General features: G+C 41.9%; 1 protein-coding gene and 1 long non-coding RNA gene across 3 annotated transcripts in view; one reads left to right on the forward strand and one right to left on the reverse strand.

Annotated features, from left to right (window-relative positions):
- UBAC2 (UBA domain containing 2) overlaps positions 1 to 23,728 on the reverse strand; it is a 170,310-nt gene that overhangs the window by 87,462 nt on the left and 59,120 nt on the right. The gene's annotated exons all lie outside the window — the stretch shown is intronic.
- On the forward strand, positions 873 to 13,564 carry LOC112578410. Its single transcript, XR_003102660.3, has 3 exons — positions 873 to 1,259; positions 3,031 to 3,124; positions 13,462 to 13,564. It is a non-coding gene; the product is annotated as an uncharacterized LOC112578410 (long non-coding RNA).

A 23,728-nucleotide genomic window follows, 5' to 3' on the forward strand; every position in this document is an offset into this window, starting at 1 on the left:
TCTTCCACAGTTTTATTTTTATGTCTAAAAGGATCATTTGGTTAATTAAAAAAAAAACTCTCAGAGCTACTTAGCTTGAGTCAGTATAAACACGTAGACTCTTCAATGGTAGTAGAGGAGAGTACAGAATAGTGAAGGTTAGATTTTAGAAATGACATCAGGTATATATGAAGAGTGCAACTGGTCCAGGAATTATGTAATGTCTTCCTTTTCACAATCTGTGAAACAGGATGAACAGACTGTATTGCTCACACTTTATAAAGAAATCCAAATTCAGGAAAGGAACCTGGTAAATTAAGAGACAGGGTGCAACAGGAATGTAACCCTAACTTCATGTCTCAGTCATTAAAAGAACTGAATCACACAGACTCAGAGAAAAAGTATGAGAAGGCAGGTTTAATTATAGGCCAGCAGGTTAGCTAACCCTTATACAGGACAAATAACCAAGAGTGGGAAGACTACACGCTCCGGCTGTGAGTTCCCCGAGGATGAGGGTGTTGTAGGTTATACACAGCATCTGGTACACAGCCTGGCCCAAAGAAGTCTCTCAAATACCCAGCTAATTGCATAGCACCTGTTTTGTACTAACAAAATACTAAAGCCCTTCTGAAAGATCTCCAAAGTTATAAATTTTTTCAGGAAATGAAAAAGAAGTTACATATGCTAGAGAATATGTAATTGTGTAACTGAAGACAGGGCCTCTCAAAGACCCTGCAATTTAAAGTAGATATATTAAAGAACAGAACTAATGTCCCAAGAAGCCAGTTCATATTTAGTTACAGAAATATGTTCTGCTTGAAAACAACTTTAGATTTCAAGAGGCAAGGGCAGTGACTCCTACTGATCACTAATAAGTACCAGGCAATCTTAAAAGAGGAAGCACAGCCCTTAAATAAACTTTTAGAATGGTCTATTTTGGTTACTCTTAGCCCACGGCAATTTGTTATTCTTTGCAAAGCTAAAAACATCTGCTCATTGGACTATTCAGATAAGAGTGAAAAAATGAAGAGCTGATCTGGCGACAACACAGCCCGTGTTTTGGAATCTGGGGCGACTAGATCAGCTCAGGAGAACTGATGTCACCGGCAGTTTGCTTTACATTAAACCCTGAAGAACTGGTCACTTAAAAAGTGATCCTCAGACTTCTATTCAACTGCAAGCTCAATTAGCTGAGAAGGAACAACTGCTGACTATTTACTACATGCCACTTTCAAGTACCTGACAGGCATTACCTCCCTTAATCCTCACTACTTTAAGAGGTGGGTAGAACTGTATCTGGGGCTTCCCACGTGGCTCAGTGGTAAAGAATCCTCCTGCCAGTGCAGGAGATGGGAGTTTCAATCCCTGGGTCCGGAAGATCCCTTGGAGGAGGAAATGGCTACCCACTCCAGTGTTCTTGCCTGGAAAATCCCATGGACAGAGGAGCCTGGCGCGCTACAGTCCACAGGGTCGCAAAGAGTCGAACACAACTGAGTGACTGAGCACACACACATAACTTTATTTTGCTGATGAGGAGACTGAAGTGCCAGGCCATGGAGACGTGGAGCTGGGAGCTCGATCCAAACCCTCTGGGCCCAGGGTAGTGCGACTTGGAGCATGAGGTTTTCACCACCTACAGAATTATGTTCATTAAGAGACGGCTCCATTCCTCCACTTCCTGTGGCTTCCTGGGCCTTGGACACGTCCCAACACCACATCGGACCTTCAGCTCATCTTCTTTCCCTGTAGGAACACCCTAATTTCTCTGCTTCTCAAGCTCCATTCCCTCAGTCCCACACCCTCAGTCCCACACTCAGTCTCATCCATGGTTATTTGGCCAGTAAGCCCTGCTTTCATTTTCTCCTCCAGAACTCACTCTTGCCCATCTTTTCTTTGCCCCAAATCAGCATCCTAGGCTGGATGCTGGCAACACACACCTAAATGACCACAATGTCTTGCCCACTGCTCCCCTCACCTGGAGCCAGACGCTTCAGCCTTCCTTTCAGGTGCTATACCGGAAGTCAGCAGATTAATAACAAAAACCACGCTAAACAACTCCTAACAGTCACATGGTATGAGACTCTAAGGCTTTATATATAATTCAGGCCAACAATAATTCTTCAAGGCTGGCCCCACTGCTGCTGCTGCTGCTGCTAGGTCGCTTCAGTTGTGTCCGACTCTGTGCGACCCCATAGATGGCAGCCTGCCAGGCTCCCCCGTCCCTGGGATTCTCCAGGCAAGAACACTGGAGTGGGTTGCCATTTCCTTCTCCAATGCATGCATGCATGCTAAGTCACTTCTGACACTGTGTGACCCTATGGACAGCAGCCCCTCCTCTGTCCACGGGGTTCTCTAGGCAAGAACACTGGAGTGGGTTGCCATTTCCTTCTCCTGGTCCCAGTACTATCACTGTTTTATAGATGAGGAAATTATGCCCCAGAGAAATTCAGTCAATTACCCAAAGCCACACAGCTAGCAAGCAGGGGAGACAGGCTCTTGACTCTACAGTTTGGCTCCAAGGTCTGTCACTTGTTATCACGGCATTGTCTCTTTTAAACAAGCAGAGTATATGCCCAGGTCCTCAGACAGCCTTGAAAGAGACACTTACTGCTCACTGGATATTCTCAACTTCCTATTGTGGCACATTTGACTACCTCCGGCCAATGGGTTGGCCAGAAAAAATGCTGTAGGTCCCTTCCAGGCTGGAGCTTTGGACGGCAGTGAGGGACCTCCCACACCGCTCTTCTGCCATGGGGACCAGCGAGGTTCTAGATGGTGGGACCTCTGTCAGTCTGGGTCCTTGAATGAGTAAACGGAGAACTCCCCAGCCCATACCCCATCCATCTGTGTTGACAAAGTAGCGCAAACGAGAGATGCATTTATATTCAGCCACTGAGATCTCAGGGTTAATTTGGGGCCACAACAGAAGCTAATTAACACACCTACCCATACACCAAGGGTAAGAAAAGAATGTACCTTCTATGCAGTTCTCCCAGCAAACAGATGTAATCTTCCCTAATCCCAGTTTCATCATGTCATTTCACGCTCCAGGACTGAGAATAGTTCCCCATCATGGACCGCATGAAGCAAAAGTTCCTCTCTTACACTTTCAAGCGTCTGCTACCTCACTGTTCTTCATTGCTCAGTAAGTACCTCTCAAGATAGCCCTGGTCTACCCCATGAATATGACAAATACTTGGTCCTCTTGGTTGGATTCTCCTTCTTTGCCATTCATTCTTTACACTCACATTCTAACTGTACCTCCTCCTTCCATTCTCCTTTGACTACTCAAAGCCACCCATCTTCCCTTTCCTCAACTTATTTGGCTTTCATATATCCTATGCCACACAGTTTTAACTTTAGACAAAAATTATCTTGCCACAAAAGAAGAGAAAAAATACAATGGCCTGGAAACCTGGTTCTGGTTTGACTGTGTATCAGCTACATCACCTCTTGTCAAGTCTTTTAGCCTTTCTAGATTTCCGTTATCTTATCAAAGAAATAACGGCACTACATGACATGTATGCTCCCTGCCAACCATCACACAGCCTGTGGTCTGCTATTTCACATGCACCACTCTTACATCCCTCAGTTTAAACATATGCCCCGTTAGAGCAAAGATCTTCAATCTTCCTTCTATTCTGGGTAGCTTTGAGCACAGCACCTTGCATGGAGATAATGCTCAAAGAAATATACATTGGGATTTCTCTGGTGGTCCAGTGGTTTAGAATCAACCTGCCAATGAAGGAGACATGGGTTCGATCCCTGGTCTGGGAACTAAGATCCCACATGCTGAGGGGCAACTATGCCTGTGCACCACAACTACTGAGCCTGCACACTGCAATTATTGAAGCCTGCATGCCCTAGAGCCTGGGCTCCACAATAACAGAAGCCACCGCTACCAGAAGCCCATGCACTGCAACTACAGAGTAGTCCCACTTGCCACAACTGGAGGAAGCCCTCACGCAGCAATGAAGACCCAGTGCAGCGATAAATGACTAAATAAATTTTAAAAATTAAATATACACACACACACATGTTGACTACAGGTCATCAAATGGTAGCTGAGGACATTATATGATTGTTGCTGTTATTCAGTCACTAAGTCATGCCGATTCTTTGAGACCCCAGGGACTATAGCACGCCAGGCTTCCCTGTCCTCCACTATTACCCAGAGTTTGCTAAAATCCATGTCCACTGAATCAGTGATGCTATCTAACCATCTCATCCTCTGCCACCTCTTTCTCCTTTTGCCTTCAATCTTTACCAGCATCAGAGTCTTTTCCAATGATCAGCTCTTTACATCAGGTGGCCAAAGTACTGGAGCTTCAGCTTCAGCATCAGTCCTTCCAATGAATATTCAGGGTTGATTTCCTTTAGGACTGGTTTGACCTCTATGCTGTCCACGGGACTCTCAAGAGTCTTCTCCAGCACCACAATTTGAAAGTGTCATTCTTCTGTGCTTAGCCCTCTTTATGATCCAACTCTCACATCCATACACAACTACTGGAAAAATCATAGCTTTGACTGTACAGACCTTTATCAGCAAAGTGATATCTCTGCTTTTTAATACACTAAGTTTGTGACAGCTTTCCTTCCAAGGAGCAAGCATTTTTTAATTTCATGGCTACAGTCACCATCTCCAGTGATTCTGGAGCCCAAGAAAATAAAATCTGTCACTGCTTCCACTTTTTCTCCTTCATTTGCCATGAAGTGATGGGACCAGATGCCATGATCTTAATTTTTTGAATGCTGAGTTTTAAACCAGGTTCTTCACTCTCCTCTCTCACCCTCATCAAGAGACTCTAGTTCCTCTTCACTTTCTGCCATTAGAGTGGTTATCATCTGCATTTCTGAGGTTGTTGCTATTTCTCCCAGCAATCTTGATTCCGCTTGTGATTCATTCAGCCTGGCATTTCACATGATGTACTCTACACAGAGTTAAATAAGCAGGTGGCAAAATACAGCCTGACACACTCCTTTCCCAGTACTGAACCAGTCAGTTGTTTCATATAAGGCTCTAACTGTGGCTTCTTGACCTGTATACAGGAGACACATAAGGTGGCCTGGTATGCCCATCTCTCTAAGAATTTTTCACAGTTTTTTGTGATCTGCACAGACTATGCACAAGCTTTTGCATAGTCATTGAAGCAGAAGTAGATGTTTTTCTGGAATTCCTTTGTTTTCTCTATGGTCCAATGGATGTTGGCAATTTGATTTCTGGTTCCTCTGCCTTTTTTAAACCCAGCTTGTTCACTGGAAGGACTGATGTTGAAGCTGAAACTTCAATACTTTGGCCACCTGATGCGAAGAGCTGACATTTGAAAAGACCCTGATGCTGTGAAAGATTGAGGGCAGGAGGAGAAGGGACGACAGAGGATAAGATGGTTGGATGGCATCACCGGCTCAATGGACATGGGTTTGGGTGGACTCCGGGAGTTGGTGATGGACAGGGAGGCCTGGCGTGCTGCGGTTCATGGGGTCACAAAGAGCTGGACACGACTGAGCGACTGAACCGAACTGTACATCTGTAAGTTCTCAGTTTATGTACTGCTGAAACCTAGCTTGAAGGATTTTGAGCATAACCTTACTAGCATGTGAGATGAGCACAACTGTCCGGCAGTTTGAACAATCTTTGGCACTGCCCTTATTTGGGACTGGAATGAAAACTGATCTTTTCCAGTCCTGTGGCCACTGCTGAATCTTCCAAATTTGCTACACATTGAGTGCAGCACTTTAACAGCATCATCTTTTAGGATTTCAAATAGTTCAGCTGGAATTCCATCACCTCTACTAGCTTTATTTGTAGTAATGTTTCCTAAGGCCCACTTGACTTCACACTCCAGGATGCCTGGCTCCACATAAGTGATCACACGATCATGGTTATCTGGGTCATTAAGACCTTTTCTGTACAGTTCCTCTGTGTATTCTCACCACCTTTTCTTAATCTCTTCTGCTTCTGTTAGGCCTTTACCATTTTCTGTCTGTATTATGATTGTGTATGCGTGTGAGCTAAGTTGCTCCAGTCATCTGCCACTCTGTGTGACCCTACGGACTGTAGCCCACCAGGCTTCTCTGTCCATGGGATTCTCCAGGCAAGAATACTGGAGTGGGTGGCCATGTCCTCCTCCAGGGGATCTTCCCGACCCAGGGAATGAACCCGTGTCTCTTACACCTCCTGCACTGGCAGGTGGGCTCTTTACCCCTAAAGCTGCCTCAGAATCCCCTTATTATAATTAGTACTATTCAAGTATGATGGAGGAGAGGTCTTATTCTTGTGTGTGGTAGTTTGTTAGGCAGCAACAGATAACTAATACATTATGGTATTGAAATACTAATCCTGGAAAATATTTTAAATTGGAAACTATAATGACATTTAAATAAATCAAGACTTCTTTTCCAAAAAAAAAAAAAAGTTTTCTGATGAGAGTATAAGAGGCATGCCACTAGCTTTCCCTCTTCCATATACACAGAGGCAACAGATGATTATGTTCATTTAATCTGTCCCTGAAAATGCAGATCCAGATATTAATTTTTCAATAGCTTATCTGCCCCCCAAATGGTAAAGACTTTCGCTTTCTCTTTATTTGCACACTTACTATGTTGCTTCTCATTGTTGACAGTGGTATATGGATATCTTGTCTATTTGAGTAAACTGCCAGCCACGTCTGGGCAGGAACCCTTCTGTCTCACATGGTACCTACTACAATGGGTCTGAACCAAGAATTCAAGTAATTTTTGATTGGCTTTTAACAGTTTTTTCAGAGTGTGAGAACATTTATTTCTGGTTTCCATATCTTGTAAGAATGACTTTTCCCATGCAGGTTTTGAGAAGAAAAAAAATGCGTCAAAATGAAACTACAAGGAGGCTGAAAAAGGTTTTAATCCTACTCTAAAAAAAGTAACATTTTGATGTGTTCTCACTGTTTGAGTTCACAATTTTCCCCTTAAGTCCTGGAGTGAAATATCTGCTTCTTAAAATATATAGTAAAAATATATGGGGTCATTGTCTGTATTAGGGTTTTAAAAAAAATCAACGCAAACTACATTACTGGTCTATCATATATTATAATTCAACACAGTCCCTGGTGTGAGTTCCAACAATCTGGGAAGCGCTCACCCTGAGACTGGGCATGGATGGTGCCTGCACCCACATGCTCAGGTCCCCAGAGACCCAAGGAAGGGAGACTCTGGGAGGAGCGTGAGATCCCTAGGGGAGAGACCTGCGGAGGGGCTGGTCAACTGAAGGCAGGGGCAGGGCTGAGAAATACTGTAGGTCTTAGCCATGAAGAATTGAGGAAGCAAGAGTTAAATAGAAGAGAGAAAGGAAGAAGTGTCTCATAAGGGACCCAACTGTTGAACTATTTGAACTTTGGTGTCTGACAAAATGCTGACAAGGCGATGGGTACATGGTAGTCTTTCATTACACTGTTCTCTCTGCATTCACATATCTTTGAAATTTTCTGTCATAAATTTTTAAAATCGTTAAGTATAGTCTCCAATATATTCCCCATACTACTGGGACATCAGGGCCACTGGCGGCAGAAATTCAGGGATGAGTGGGAGGGGCAGGTGGTGGTCACACGGCTACTGGTCTCCACCTCTCACCACTAAGCCACACAACCCAAGTCACGTGGGAAGACAGGAATGAGACATATGGGGCCACGTTCATATGTCAAGAGTGCAGGGAAGTGTAGTCTAAAGGACCTATAAGAAGTCCTAGTAAGAAACGGCTTTTTGTGACAAAGTCACTAGCAAATTACAGGTTATACCAGATACCTGCATAAAAAGATTGTCGGGCTTTCATACACACACACACATACACGGGCAAAAAGCTGCTTCCTTTCCCTTAAACTACATTCCAGTTCAAATCTGAATGCTTCAGATATGGGTATGTTGCTCCGGACACATACATCTGAAGTCAAAGATAAAACTTACGTTCTTTTGATTACCAATACTGTCAGCCAAGGTTCACCTACAGATAATAGAAACCTATCAAACTGTTTAGGGCAAGAGAAGATTCAGTATACAAAACTAGGCGTTTGTAAAATTTTTAAAAGGGCCAGAAGGGCAGATCCAGGCTTGGTGTCCAGGAACAGACTCTGAAGCAACACGTAAGGACTGGTCTACCATGAACACGGTTTCCTCTGCCAGAGTCAGGATGCTGGGAATCAGGAAGTCATTACATCATTTCAACAGAGTCTAGGAAGCAGGAAGTAGTCTGAACTGTAACCTCCAGGGCCCTGTGGGGTCTGTGGAAATGGACCACCAAAACGGGCATCTCAAATGCTACTGCCTCAGCTCACACTGAATTCAAGCACCGCACAAGACCCAAATCATCGGTAGGACTCTGGGTGCAAGGGAGTGTGAGAAAGATAGCATTAAGCTTTCCAACCTCTGTTTTCTGTGGATACACACTAAGAGGACCCTGGAAAAGGTAAAGAGCAAGACGATCCAGGCATAGTCACTATACCACAACAAATATTAAAGCTTTCCACCAAATGGGACGGAGTGTCTAATTAAAAAAAGAGAAAGTTAAGAGATACCATAACCAAATGCAAAACCAAATGTAAAGGACTTTTTCAAAGAGAAAAAATGAATATAGGAGAAGTCTGAATATAGTTTTGGTATTGTAAGGAATTATTAAGGAATTATAAATAATTTTGCTAGGTTAACGTAATATGTTTCTATAAGCAAATGCCACTACTTTTTAGACCTTCCTTAAATATGGAATATTCCCTTGTGCCTCAGATGGTTAGGAATCTGCCTGCAATGCAGGAGACCTGGGTTCAATCTCTGGGTCAGGAAGATCCCCTGGAGAACAGAATGGCAACCCACTCCAGTATTCTTGACTGGAAAATTCCATGGACAGAAGAACCTGGCAGGCTACAGCCCATCGGGTCAAAGAGCACAACTAAGCAACTTCCACTTAATTATGATGTCCAAAAACTGCTACAAAATGCCTGAAAGTATTTAGTTTTTAGGGGACTAGAAAAAGAATAGGGAAGGGAGGCAAAAATGTTAATTATTATTTCTGGGTTCTAGGGCTCATTTTTGGAGAAGGCAATGGTAACCCACTCCAGTACTCCTGCCTGGAAAATCCCATGGACGGAGGAGCCTGGAAGGCTGCAGTCTATGGGGTCGCTGAGGGTCGGACACGACTGAGTGACTTCACTTTCACTTTTCACTTTCATGCATAGGAGAAGGAAATGGCAACCCACTCCAGTGTTTTTGCCTGGAGAATCCCAGGGACGGGGGAGCCTGGTGGGCTGCCGTCTATGGGGTCACACAGAGTCGGACACGATTGAAGTTACTTAGTAGTAGTAGTAGTAGTAGAGCTCATTTTGGGTTCCCTGGTGGCTCAGATGGTAAAGAATTTGCCTGAAATGTGGGAAATATCCCTGGGTTGGGAAGATCCCCTGGAGGAGAAGGCTTCCCTGGTGGCTCAGATGGTAAAGAATCCGCCTGCAATGTGGGAGACCTGGGTTCAATCCCTGGGTTGGGAAGATTCCCTGGAGGAGGGCATGGCAACCCACTCCAGTATTCTTGCCTAGAGAATCCCCATGGACAGAAGAGCCTGGCGGATGACAGTCCATGGGAGCAAAAAGAGTCAGACATGATGGAGCAACTAAGCACAGGGCTCATTTTATTATTCTCTTTGCTTCTGTGATTGAAATTTTTCAAAATAAAAAGCTCTAACAGGTTATACCAAGAGAAACACGGAAGCACAAATTATTTTCATCTAATGCTTCCTTCAAAAACTTTAATTTTACTATATTATTAAAATCAGTACCATCTTCTATAAAGTAACTAGCTTATACTCTTCAAAATGTCAAGATCACAAGAGATAAAGACAGAATGAAGACTGTCACAGATAAAAGAGTAAAGGGACATAAGAATTAAACACAAGATGTAATTCCAAGATGTCCCATGGCCATCCTTTTTTTTTTCTTTTTTACTATAAAACTGTCCAATTGCTAATTTTATGGTCATATATACTGAGGTATTCAGGGATAAAGGGGCATTACATCGAATACTTGCTCTCAGATGATTCAGAAAAAAAAACAAAACCCTATAGAGAGGGAAAATGACAAAACAAACATAAAAAACATTAACAATTAGGGCATCTGGGTTTAGGGTCCTATTCTCGTAACCTTCCTAGAAGGCCTGAGTTATTTCAGAATTTTTTTTAAAAAGTATAAAACACAGTGGCAACATGAGGGAGCTCTGAAGAGAAACAGCATAGTTTTTTTTTTTTCCCCGTCTATTAAATTAAAATGATGAATCACAAGCTGGAATCAAGATTGCTGGGAGAAATATTAACAACCTCAGATATGTAGATGATACCACTCTAATGGCAGAAAGTGAAGAGGAACTAAGGAGCCTCTTAAGGATGAAAGAGGAGAGTGAAAAAGATGGCTTAAAACTCAACATCCAAAAAACTAAGATCATGGCATCTGGTCCCATCACTTCATGGCAAATAGAAGGGGAAAAAGTGGAAGCAGTGACAGATTTTATTTTCTTGGCTTCAAAATCACTGTAGATGGTGACTGTAGCCATGAAATTAAAAGATGTCTGCTCCTTGGAAGGAAAGCTATGACAAACCTAGACAACGCGTTAAAAAGCAGAGACATCATTTTGCTGACAAAGGTCCATATAGTCAAAGCTATGGTTTTTCCTAGTAGTCACAGATGGATGTGAGAGTTGGACTATAAAGAAGGCTGAGCGCCGAAGAACTGATGCTTTCAAAGTATGGTGCTAGAGAAGACTCTTGAGAGTGCCTTGGACAGCAAAGAGATCAAACCAGTCAATCCTAAAGGAAATCAGCCATGAATATTCATTGGAAGGAATGAGGCTGAAGCTGAAGCTCCAATACTTCAGCCACCTAACGTGAAGAGCCTATTCACTGGAAAAGACCCTGATGCTGGGAAAGATTGAGGGCAGGAGAAGAAGGAGATGACAGAGAATGAGATGGTTGGATGGTCCACTGACTCAATGGACATGAGTAGGAGCAAACTTCAAGAGATGGTGGAGGACAGAGAAGCCTGGCGTGCTGCGATCCATGTGGTCACAAAGAATCGGAGATGACTTAGCAACTGAACAACGACGACGACAACTTGAAACTTAGAGGCTACGTAACTGGAGCACTGCACAGGTGGTGCTCTTCACACAGCACCCATGGCGGATTATGCTTGTGATTCTCGTTTAGCAGCAAAACTTGAATGTCATCATACAAGTTGCCTTTAGAGACTAACATTTACTTTTATAAACATTTGCAACGCTGTAGTTGAAAATCCAAATAGGAAGTTTCAGTTTGATGAATTTATACACTCAAATTACTTTCTAAAAGAGTGAACAGGTGACCATTAATTGGATTTTTTAAACCTAAAAAAAAAAAGCAAAGTGGCATTAAGGCTCTGTTGCACAGAGGGACATGTTTGTGTTGAGTCAGACAGGCATGAATTTCAATCTAGGCTCTGGCACTTAAATAGCTGTGAGCCTGATGATTAAATCAATTCTCAGACTCTCCGCTTTCTCATGAAGGATACAACCGTATCAATATCTACTACTCTTGCAAGACTGCCATGGGTGTTCATTTAAAAGGAACATATGTCAAACAGGGCTCTATGGTACAAAATAGTCATTTAATATTTATTGGTCAAAATTACTAAAGAAAAAGAGCTTATTTTGCTGCCAAAAAAATCCCCCAATCGAATGTATAATATTAACATTTCAACACTATTGTACTTTCTCTCCATGTTGTTGCTGATACTAATGAACACATGCTTTATCTCATATTTATACAAAAAGCATCTATTAAGGGCTTCCTCCTGTTTGTGGCGCCAGGATGCAAGGACTGAAAACAATACAGACCAAGTTACCCTCAGAAATCTCATGTTCCACAAGTCAATATCAAACATTAAGTAGGCAGACAATCTTCCCTCAGTGGGAAGGGATACATTTAAGTATTAACTATGGTTTCACTGCATCCAAGGCTGGATTTTTGCTCTCCCCCAAGTGGTCTCTGAACTACTTTAATAATAAACCCTCTTTCTACTAAATAAACCAGTGTTGGTTCTATTACTTCAAGTAACAGGCATGCCTATGTCTTGTAATTCAGAAAGCCATTTTTTCCTTTGACCTCAGATAACAGAAGCAAATTAGATATTTCCGAACTCAAGGTATACCATATACCAAAAAAAAAACTCAACCCTGAGATAGAAATGAGATTATTTTTGTGTGTTACATATCTTGCCATGGTTACCAAGACGTGGTGAGCATTTTGAAATTTTTTTCTTAGAATAATACAATGATCTGAATCTAAAATCTTTGTAAAGTACAACTTCCAATGATAAACAAGAACAGGAAGTGAATCTTGAACAGAACCAGACTGAGTTCCCTTCAGTACTATTTACTCTGCTGTCATCTAGCCTGGTTAACAACATTAAACTTTTCACCATCCTAGCCTAAAGTTCTTAACATCTTCATTTCTGTTTCAATAAAACATATTTCCTATCAAACTGGAAATTTTGACATGTACTTAAATATTTTAAGTCCTAAGAGGAAGACAAGCTAAAATAAAGGAATTGAGTAGCGAAGTAACCGACAAAAGCAGAAATGAAAACAGATGTTAAACTTCTTTGAAACAAATTTTTACTGATAGCCTCAACCAAAGCTATTTCAGTCAATGACTAGAAATATTCTACCTAGTCAAAAGATCTCAACAAGCTTCATAGGTCACTGCCTCCTCCAGGGTGTGGGCTAACTCTTTTCAGGGTTCTATTTACCACCCAGCACCGTGCATGTCAAAACAGGTGAGAGGCTCTGTAAAAGCTTCGTTCGGGTCAGTGGTCTGCCATCAGGGGTAATTTTGCGCCCCTCAATGTCATCTGGCACTATCTGGAGACGTTTCTAGTTGTCAGGACTGGGAGGTGGGAGGTGCTGCAGGGCAGAGGCCAGGAGTGTTGTTACTCAACAGTCTGTGATGCACAGGACAGCCCCCCAACAGCAAAGACCTATGTGACCAAAAGTGCCAGCCGAGGCTGAGAACACTCTGGTTTGGGCTGACAGTATCACTGCCCTTCACATTCAAGTGTAAAATCACTGATGGGGTGGCTTCATATAACCTCTGATGATAGCTTACAGAGTCTTTCAAACAGGATACACTAAATCTACTCCTTGGGAAGATGCTCAGGCCACTGAAACTGCCAATGAAATCTCCACAGTGTGAAAAACCTGAGTCTCCTTTCACAATTAACCAGCTGTCTCTGGGGGTAAGAGACTCACTATTGATGTCACTTTTTTGATTCAAAAGACACTGGGCTTCAAACATTACTAACACCTTGATTACACTGAGTAGCAATCTCATTTTCTAGTCATCCCTTAAAACAGTGTCAAACACACAAGTGAAGTAACAGAAGCCACTTCCTCTCCTTATGTATCTTTTAACATCATCATGACTTTTCTTTTTCCACTTTACAGAAAATGCTGCTCAAGGCTTCTGAGCTGGCTTCCTCAGAGGAGATGACAGTTCCCACTGTACAGAGGATTAAAGTGACACCAGTGTGTGTGCAGACCGCCTGGGACGAGCATGGTGTGTGCTGACTCCTGATGGGTGACGTCAGACACACAGCATTAGACACCTGGACACTAAACTGAGAACTTCGGGGTTAAGATAAGAGCTATTCTGGGATGCCCCTGGTGGTCCAGTGCTTAAGAATCCGCTTTGCACTGCAGAGGATGCAGGTTCGATCCCTGCTCAAGGAACCTTAAGATCCACATCCCGCAGCCCACACATTGCAGCTCCAGAGCCCGCATGCCACAACTGGAGTGTCTACTGGCCGCAACGTGACGCAACTAAGGCTCAGTGTGGCCAAATAAATAACTCAAGACTTTTGTTTTATAAAAAGCTATTCTGGGGACTTGCGTGTGGTATAGTGGATAAGAATCGGCCTGCCAAGGCAAGGGACATGGGTTCGATCCCTGGTCTGGGAAGATTCCACGTGCTGCAGAGCAATTACCCCCAGAAGCCACAACTATTGGGCCCATGAGCCAAAACCATCGAGCCTGTGTGCCCCAACTACTAAAACCCACAAGTCTAGAGCCTGTGCTCTGCAACAAGAGAAGCCACCGCAGTGAGCAGCCTGTGCACCGCAACGGAGAGCAGCCCCTGCTCACCCGCAACTAGAGAAAGCCTGAGCAACAAGCAACGAAGACCCTAGCATAGCCATAAACGAATAAATATATTTTAAAAAGAAAAAAAAACCTCTTCTGAGAATATAAGAATGAATGGATTGTATGTTTTTTCTCTAGATATGATACTGGAATGATTTTATAAATCAACAACATTTTAATCTTTTAAACATATCACTGAACTCATATTTGAAATTCAGTTTTTACATTTTTCTTATAAGTAACAGATTTGAGGTAAGTCACCAAAAAAAAAAAAAGAAGAAGAAGAAGAAGAAGAAGAGAAAAGAAAGAAAAGAGCATTAGTACAAAAGAAAAATCAAAGTAACCAGCAGGTGGTAGATCAAAATTTCCATCGCGACAGGTCTCTGGTGTTCAAGAACACTTCACGGCTTCGTGCCACCTCCCTGATGCTCCACGCTGAGGAGCTTTCAACAAGAGAGGAAGATTTTGTTCCAAAAAGCACTAAGTTGAGAGAAGCGTCAATTAGGTAACCAAGTATAAAATCAAGTGGTAAATGTTACATGTAACTTGGAAGTACAGTCATCTGTGAGCACAAAGGAAGATGTGATCACTTCTGGCTGGGGTAGGGATTCACAGAGTAGAGATGTCCAAGGTGAGCCTTGAAGGTCAAGAAAAATTTTGCCAGGTAAAGAGGAGAGAGGATATTGCAATCAGAATTGTCTGATTTATGAATAAATTAATTCAGAGGGTGGTCAATAATGCAATTAGGCCAGTGTGTAGAGCACAAGGGGGAACTGAGTAGACGAGGCTGGAAAGGTGGGTGGGAACTCAACTCTGAGGTGCCTCACTAACAAGTTAGATTTTACAGCGCAGCAGTAGGAAGTCACAGGTTTAAGAAGGTGTAAAGGAATGAGGTAAGATCTTTTCTGGCGATAAAGTTCTGGAGGAGGGGGAACAGCACAGGTGACAGCGTGGAGCTGGTGACCGGATGAACAGTCGAGGGGCTACTGCAGTAGGCCACACAAAAGGAGATGAAATGGAAGCAAAACAACACGGCTTTTCATTCACGTATTTGCTCCACCCGCCACCATCCATTCACCCATCCATCCAACCACCCACCAAACACAGTGCCCCCTGTGTGGGAGCCACCATGCTAACAGAGGCCTGACTGATGGGTAAGATAAGCAAGGCCTTTGCTTGCAAGAGCTTATATGCTATGGAGGAGATGGATATCAAACCACCTATTACACAATTAATTTTCATGGTGACAAGAGTTATGAGAAATGGCCTAAGAGAGCGTATCACAAGAGACCCTGCCCTAATCTCAGGGTGGGCATGGTCCAAGAAAGCTTCGAGGAGTGACCTTTTGGCTCTTCCTGACACCTTGGAATCGGGGGTATGTATTTTCTCACACCTCTCATTCTAAACAAAAATGTGAGAACCTTCTGTTTCACTAGTCCACTTTGCTTTTGTGCAGCCACATTTAAGTACTGACTTCCTAAAACCACTGATAGGTCTAACAAAACCAGTAGGCATGCGGGGAGGGGAAAGGAAGACTGAGGATAAACAGAGCGGAGTGGGGTGGGCACAAGCTAAAGGGTGAGAGAAGGGGAGGGAGGAGACGGTGGAATCTATAAGGAAAAGAGATGGGGCAACAGGGCTCGGGATCCAAAGGTTTAGCTTCACAATAGCAGACTCACTAAGGAGAGAAAGCCTAAACTGTTCTTGTGACTGATACTCAGAAACATAATCCTTTGCAGACTGATAAACATGAAGACCCAGCAGCCTGCCAACTTCCACTGCTTTATCTTGCCTGGGAGGCATTCTGATTTTAGAGTGGAGCAATCTAGGCCAAAACTCCAATTGACTTACATGCCCCTGGACAGATCTCTACCTTTTTGAGATCAGATAGATCTTTTCTTTTTTTTGAGATCAGATAGATCTTTTCCTATCAGTGAAAGAGATACCAAGAGATAGCTGCAGTAACAGGCAAATTTGGCCTTGGAGTACAAAACTGAAGCAGGGCAAAGGCTAACAGAGTTTTGCCAAAAGAACGCACTGGTCATAGCAAACACCCTCTTCTAAAAACACAAGAGAAGACTCTACACATGGACATCACCAGATGGTCAATACCGAAATCAGACTGATTATATTCTTTGCAGCCAAAGATGGAGAAGCTCTATACAGGCAGCAAAAACAAGACCGGGAGCTGACTGTGGCTCAGATCATGAACTCCTTATTGCCAAATTCAGACTTAAATTGAAGAAAGTAAGGAAAACCACTACACCATTCAGGTATGACCTAAATCAAATCCTTTATGATTATACAGTAGAAATGACAAATAGATTCAAGGTATTAGATCTGATAGAGTGCCTGAAGAACTATGGATGGAGATTAGTGACACGGTACAAGAGGCACTAATCAAGACCATCCCCAAGAAAAAGAAAGGCAAAATCGTTATCTGAGGAGGCCTTACAAATAGCTGAGAAGAGAAGAGAGGCTAAAGGCAAAGGAGAAAAGTAAAGATATACCCATTTGAATGCAGAGTTCCAAAGATTACCAAGGAGAGATAAGAAAGCCTTCCTCAGTGATCAATACAAAGAAAGAGAGGAAAACAACGAAAGAGAAAACAACAAAGACTAGAGATCTCTTTAAGAAAATTAGAGATCCCAAGGGAACATTTCATGCAAAGAAGGGCTCAATAAAGGACAGAAACAGTATGATCCTAACAGAAGCAGAAGATATTAAGAAGAGGTGGCAAGAATACACAGAAGAACTGTACAAAAAAGATCTTCATCACCCAGATAACCAAGACGGTGTAATCACTCACCTAGAGCCAGACATCCTAGAATGTGAAGTCAAGTGGGCCTTAAGAAGCATCACTATGAACAAAGCTAGTGGAGGTGATGGAATTCCAGTTGAGCTATTTCAAATCCTAAAAGATGATGCTGTGAAAGTGCTGCACTCAATATGTCAGCAAATTTGGAAAACTCAGCAGTGGCCACAGGACTGGAAAAGGTCAGTTTTCATTCCAAACCCAAAGAAAGGCAATGCCAAAGAATGTTCAAACTATCGCACAACTGTACTCATCTCACACGCTAGCAGAGTAATGCTCAAAATTCTCCAAACCAGGCTTCAACAGTACATGAACCGTGAACTTTCAGATGATCAAGCTGGATTTAGAAAAGGCAGAGGAACCAGAGATCAAATTGCTAACATCCGTTGGATCATCAAAAAAGCAAGAGAGTTCCAGAAAAACATCTACTTCTGCTTTATTGACTATGCCAAAGACTTTGATTGTGTGGATCACAACAAACTGTGGAAAATTCTGAAAGAGATGGGAATACCAGACCACCTGACCTGCCTCCTGAGAAATCTATATGCAGGTCAGAAAGCAACAGTTAGAACTGTACATGGAACAACAGACTGGTTCCAAATCGGGAAGGGAATATGTCAAGGCTGTATATTGTCACCCTGCTTATTTAACTTATAAGCAGAGTACATATTGCGAAATGCTGGGCTGGATGAAGTACAAGCTGCAATCAAGATTGCTGGGAGAAATAGCAATAACCTCAGATATGCAGATGACACCACCCTTATGGCGGAAAGTGAAGAAGAACTAAGGAGCCTCTTGATGAAAGTAAAAGAGAAGAGTGAAAAAGCTGGCTTAAAACTCAACGTTCAGAAAGCTAAGATCATGGTATCCGGTCCCATCAGTTCATTGCAAATAGATGGGGAAACAATGGAAATGGTAACAGACTCTATGTACTTGGACTCTAAAATCACTGCAGATAATAACTGCAGCCATGAAATTAAAAGACACTTGCTCCTTAGAAGAAAAGTTATGACCAACCTAGACAGCATATTAAAAAGCAGAGACATTACTTTGCCAACAAAGGTCCGTCTAGTGAAAGCTTTGGTTTTTTCAGTAGTCATGTATGGATGTGAGAGTTGGACAATAAAGAAAGCTGAGGGCCGAAGAATGACTTGATGGCCATGATTTTGAGTAAACTCTGGGAGTTGGTGATGGATAGGGAAGCCTGGCATGTTGCAGTCCAGGGGATCTCAAAGAGTCGGACACGACTGAGCAATTGAACTGAATTGAACTGAAATAGATATAATCATACTGATTTCAAAAAAAGTGCTATTTAAAATAGGAATCAAAGGTGATAAGCTATTTGAAATAACTATTAGCTCAACCCATCTAATCTATTAATCTACACACAATAACATTATCGCTTCAAATCTGGAGGCCCTGGCGGCTCTATGTTTGAGAAATAACACTTTACTTCTAAAGTAAAGGCATTGAACATTATTCCAGCTGTGATAATTAATTTGTGATCTGGATACTTAGCCCAAGTTCAAGCCAAAGGGACAAGTAATTTAGAAAGCTAACTGTCATTTATTGTTAACTTTGCCCACAATACCCACTTCCCTTAAAATATCCCAACGGTTGATATTCAAGATGACCACAGAAGATTATAGGTGTGCTGCTACTTTCTAATTGGCCGTCAGCTTGACAGAAACCTACCCCTAGCACTTTTGAGATTTAAAGTTAACACTGCCTCTTAGTACCAACTGTTACTACAGTAACGAGGGAGCGCAAATGAAAGTCCATTAAGAGCAACAAAATTAAGAAAGAATTACATTAATTATCTATGACTGTTTCTATTAAACAGGTCTAAATAACCAAGTCATTCCAATAAATAATTATGGTAGCACTGTAATATTTGTTTCCTAGCCTCCTGAATCAGCTGTGTCCAGTCCTAAAAGGTTTGATCCTTTGCAGAGTTAAGAGGGAGAATTAGATCTATGTCATACATATAATTTGATCACCATGAACAGCAGGGAAGGTCCCTCTATAACACTAACAGGAATATATCCTGCTAGAAATTGGGGACTTGCAGAAATGAGAACAATAAATTTCTGTGGACAGATCCTGAGACTGTGCAGGCCTGTCCCTGCTCCTTGCACTCGGACACTGGGCGTTCACAGTGGAATACCACAAGGAGGGGACCCCACCATGAAGTCATTCAGCCCCTAGCACACAATCTATTTCTTCAATCAGGCTTTTTTAGAAACTGGCGCTTACATATAAACAGATAGCCAAAGGCTCAGAGATATTTAAGAAAAGCCTCTAATATCAAAAACAGAAAACAAGGAGAAAAAAAAGGAACTCAGACAAAACAGAAACTGTGCATAGAAATTAAAATCTTGAGGTAGAGGATTATCCTTAATATCATGAAAGACACAAGGGAAAAAAAAGACTATATCCATGAAACAAAAAAGCAGGATGCCAGCAAAACTGAATATTCAAAAAGTAAAAAAGAACTACTGGAAATTAGAAACTAGGATAGCAAAAATATTGTAAAGGTACTCAATAGGTGAAAAGGTACTTAATATCATTAGTCATCAAGGAAATATGAACTAAAACCACAATAACATATCACTACAAATCCACTAGAATGACTGAAATGAAAAGGACTGCGAAGTCTTGGTGCGCGCGCTCTGGGGGAAGTCAGCTGTCAGATCATGAAGATGCTCAAGCAGCTTCATGGTGAGGAACTGAGGCTTCCTGTCCATGGTCATGTGAGTGAGTTATTTTGGAAGAGGGTCTTCCAGTTGAGTCAGGCCTCCAGACAACCATGGTGTCCGCTGGCATTCCGACTGCAACCACATGAGGGACTCAGGGCTGGGGTCACCCGGCTCAGCGGCTCCCAAACTCCTGACCCACAGGAAAACTGGCAGTGTCTATCAGAGCTAAACAGAGCTACTCCTTAGAACCCAGCTTTTAACTCCAAGGTACACAGACAACAGAAATGTATACATATACACAACAAAAGACACGATATCACTCAAATCAGAAACAAGCTCAATGTCCATCAACAACAGAATGAAGAAACAGCAGTAATTCATACAAGAGAATACTGCACAACGATAAACAAGCATGAACTACTGTGACGTGCAGCAACAACAGTGTGATATTGAGATAAAGATACTAGATATAGAAGAGCACATTTTCACTTACATAGAGGTCAAACCCAAACAAAATCCGACCAGGGTTAAAAGGCAGGACAGACTTGGGGAAGGAAGTGGTGACTGGGGGGCAGCACAAGTGGGTTTTTCAGGTACAGGTGATGCTCTATTTCTCCATCTGTGTGTCCACATGGGAGTCACTTTATAAAAATTCAGTGAGCTCCACACTTAGGACACATACACTTTTTCATGTACATGCTGCACTTCAGTAGAAGTTTATTTTAAAATGGTAATTAGAATCGGAAGACAGAGCTCCAGACATCTCCCCGCAAGGAGAGCAAGAACACAAAAAAGAAGAAAAGAGAAGGGCGGAAAAGAGATGAAAACTGGACCTGTCCAGGAGGCTGAATACCCAGAGAGCAGGATTTTTTCAGAAACAGAGAACCAAGAATATTGAAGAGAAATAATCAAAATAATTCAAGAAAAATTCAAGAAGAGCAATGTCTTGAGTTGTCTGACTGATATCAAGGGTCTACTATTTGTACAACCAAAAGAGATGAAAGCCACATGGCAACGAAGCACCTCATCTAAGCTGTCTCAAGGTTTTCATCAGCAGATCTTCACACAATCTGTCCACAGCAACAGCGCACGGCTGGTACTGGTGACAAGAGAGAGCATCCCCTCACCTGCTTCTTCCTCTCATCCTCCCTCCTCCGCCTCAGACAAATTGCCATATTAAAAAAAAAAATGCTTCTTCTCAATGAGGTTTATTTCGAAGAGTTTGAAGGTGAATCCCCAACTAGGTTGCATGCCTGCTGGGATGTCAGCAAACAGGAGCAGGTAACAGATGGTCTCTGTGGTGATCGTGGGTTTTCTATCCTGGGGGCTCACTGCCCCCACTGATCTGCTCTGACATCGCCAAAACATTGAACACGGCTCAGGGGAACATGGGTTCAGAGGCCCAAAGAACTAGACATCCTTGGAGTACAATCACAATGAAAGAGAAACAACAAACAACATCACTAATGAAAGTGGAATTTTTAGAACAGGCAAACCTCAAGTTATAATATGTACTAGTCTCTATACATAAGATAAAATATTAAAAATATGAAGTCAGATTATGTGGAAACATTAAATACAAAAAACATAACAGATGGGATAAATACTCTTGAAGAACAAATTAACCAAGCTTGAAAAATAAACTTAGGCATCCTCCCAGAGGTCAGCATAAAAGGCTGAACACGAAAAAGACATAGAGATAACATGTTTAAAGAAACAGTAAGTCATTTAAAGAATGCACACATATTTCAACTAAAGGTCTCTTTGCCATACAGTTTAGATAAAGATAACCTATATGCAGACACACCATGGTGGTATTTAAGAAAGACAAGGGGAAATTCTAGAAACTTCCAAAGGCAAAGAATAAACAAATGACAAATGGATAAGATCAACCTCAAATTTGCAAAAGATACAAGGGATTCAATGAGATAATACAGTAATACTAGTAAAGTATTGAAGAAGGGACTTCCCTGGTGGTCCCCTGGTTAAGACTCCACACTTCCACTGCAGGGGGGTTGGGCTCAGTTCCTGGTCAGGGAACTAAGATCCCACATGTCATGCCAGGGGGGAAAAAAATAATTTAAAAAAATTTTAAATATTGAAGAAAAAAACTTCAACCTGGAATTTTTAAATATCCAAATTATTAAAAAGTGAGCAAATGAAAAATATCTTTATGTACATAAGGACTCAAAGCTCTGCCACACACTGTGAAAATGCTTATGAAAAGATTACTCCACTAAGAACTAAGGGGGAACTACAGAACGCTGAAGTTAAGGGCGATCAGAAAGGAGAGACAAATTCACAACAAGAGTACTCAACATTCCTCGTTCTGTAGCTGATAAAGCAAGAGAACAGAGAACCACTTGGGATACAGAAGACATAAAAACGTACATCAACCAATGACCAAATTGACATTCACAGAAGATACCACCCAATATAACATCAGAATACACCCATTTTTAAAGTGCATTTGGAGTATTCAGCAAGGGGGACCAAGAAACAAGCTTCAACAAACTTAAAGGAACTGGAATCGTACAAAGTAGTTTCTCTGACTACACAGAATTAAATTAGCATTCAATACCAGAAAAATATTTGGAAAAATCCTGTAAATTAAAAACTTTTTTTGAATAATCCATGAATCAAAGAAGTCCCAGGGAATGTTGGGAATTGAACGAAAATAAAAACAACATAAAACTTGTGGGATGCAGCTAAAGCGGTGTGTAAAGAGAAACGTATAGCACTGAACACATGTAATACTAAATATTAGAAAAGCAAGGTCTCACTCAATGATCCAGGCTTCTATTTTAAGCAACTAGATAATGAGTATCAAATTAACTCCAGGGTAAGCAGAAGGAAGGCAGTAACAAATGATAGGAGTAAAAATCTATGACACCAAAAAGAGAAAGTAGAGAAAAATCACCAAAACTTTTTTTCTTGTAAAGACTTCATTCTTTCTCAGTTCAGTCCAGTCCCTCAGCGATGTCCGATTCTTTGGAACCCCATGGACTGCAGCACACCACGTCTCCCTGTCCATCACCAACTCCTGGAGTTTACTCAAACTCCGGTGATGCCATCCAAGCATCTCATCCTCTATCGTCCTCTTCTCCTCCTGCCCTCAATCTTTCCCAGCATCAGGGTCTTTTCCAACGGGTCAGTTCTTCGCATCAGGTGACCAAAGTATTGGAGTTTCAGCTTCAGCATCAGTCCTTCCAATGAATATTCAGGACTGATTTCCTTTAGGATGGACTGGTTGGATCTCCTTGCAGTCCAAGGGACTCTCAAGAGTCTTCTCCAACACCACATTCAAAAGCATCAGTTCTTCAGTGCTCAGCTTTCTTTATAGTCCAACTCTCACATCCATACATGGCCACTGGAAAAACCATAGCCTTGACTACACGGACCTTTCTTGGCAAAGTAATGTCTCTGCTTTTTAATACGCTGTTTAGGTTGGTCATAACTTTCCTTTCAAGGAGCAAGTGTCTTTTAATTTCATAACTGCAGTCACCATCTGCACTGATTTTGGAGCCCCCAAATATAAAGTCTCTCACTGTTTCCACTGTTTTCCCATCTATTTGCCATGAAGTGATGGGACCAGATGCCACGATCTTAGTAGTTTTCTGAATGTTGAGTTTTAAGCCAGCTTTTTCACTTTCCTCTTTCACTTTCATCAAGAGGTTCTTTAGTTCTTCTTCGCTTTCTGCCATCTTTAGAGTTGTTAATAGGTAAAAGAAAATGAGTTCATAGAGGAATTTTTAAAAATCCTATCAATACAGAAAGTTCCAGGCCCAGATGGCTTCACTGGCAAAATTTATCAAATATTTAGGGAAAAAACATACTAATTCTACACAAACATTTCAAGCAAATGGGCAGAAGACATGTCCCAGACCAGCATTACCTTCATACGAAAAACCAAAGACATTATAAGGAGAGAAAATTATAGACCAATGTCCCACATGAATATACACATAAAAATTCTCAACAAAACATTAGCAAATCAAATCTAGAAATATATAAAAGGGATAGTACATCAAATGGAGTTCATCACAGGAATGTAAGGTTG

Source organism: Bubalus bubalis, chromosome 13 (assembly GCF_019923935.1).
Source record: "Bubalus bubalis isolate 160015118507 breed Murrah chromosome 13, NDDB_SH_1, whole genome shotgun sequence".
Lineage (NCBI taxonomy): Eukaryota > Metazoa > Chordata > Mammalia > Artiodactyla > Bovidae > Bubalus > Bubalus bubalis.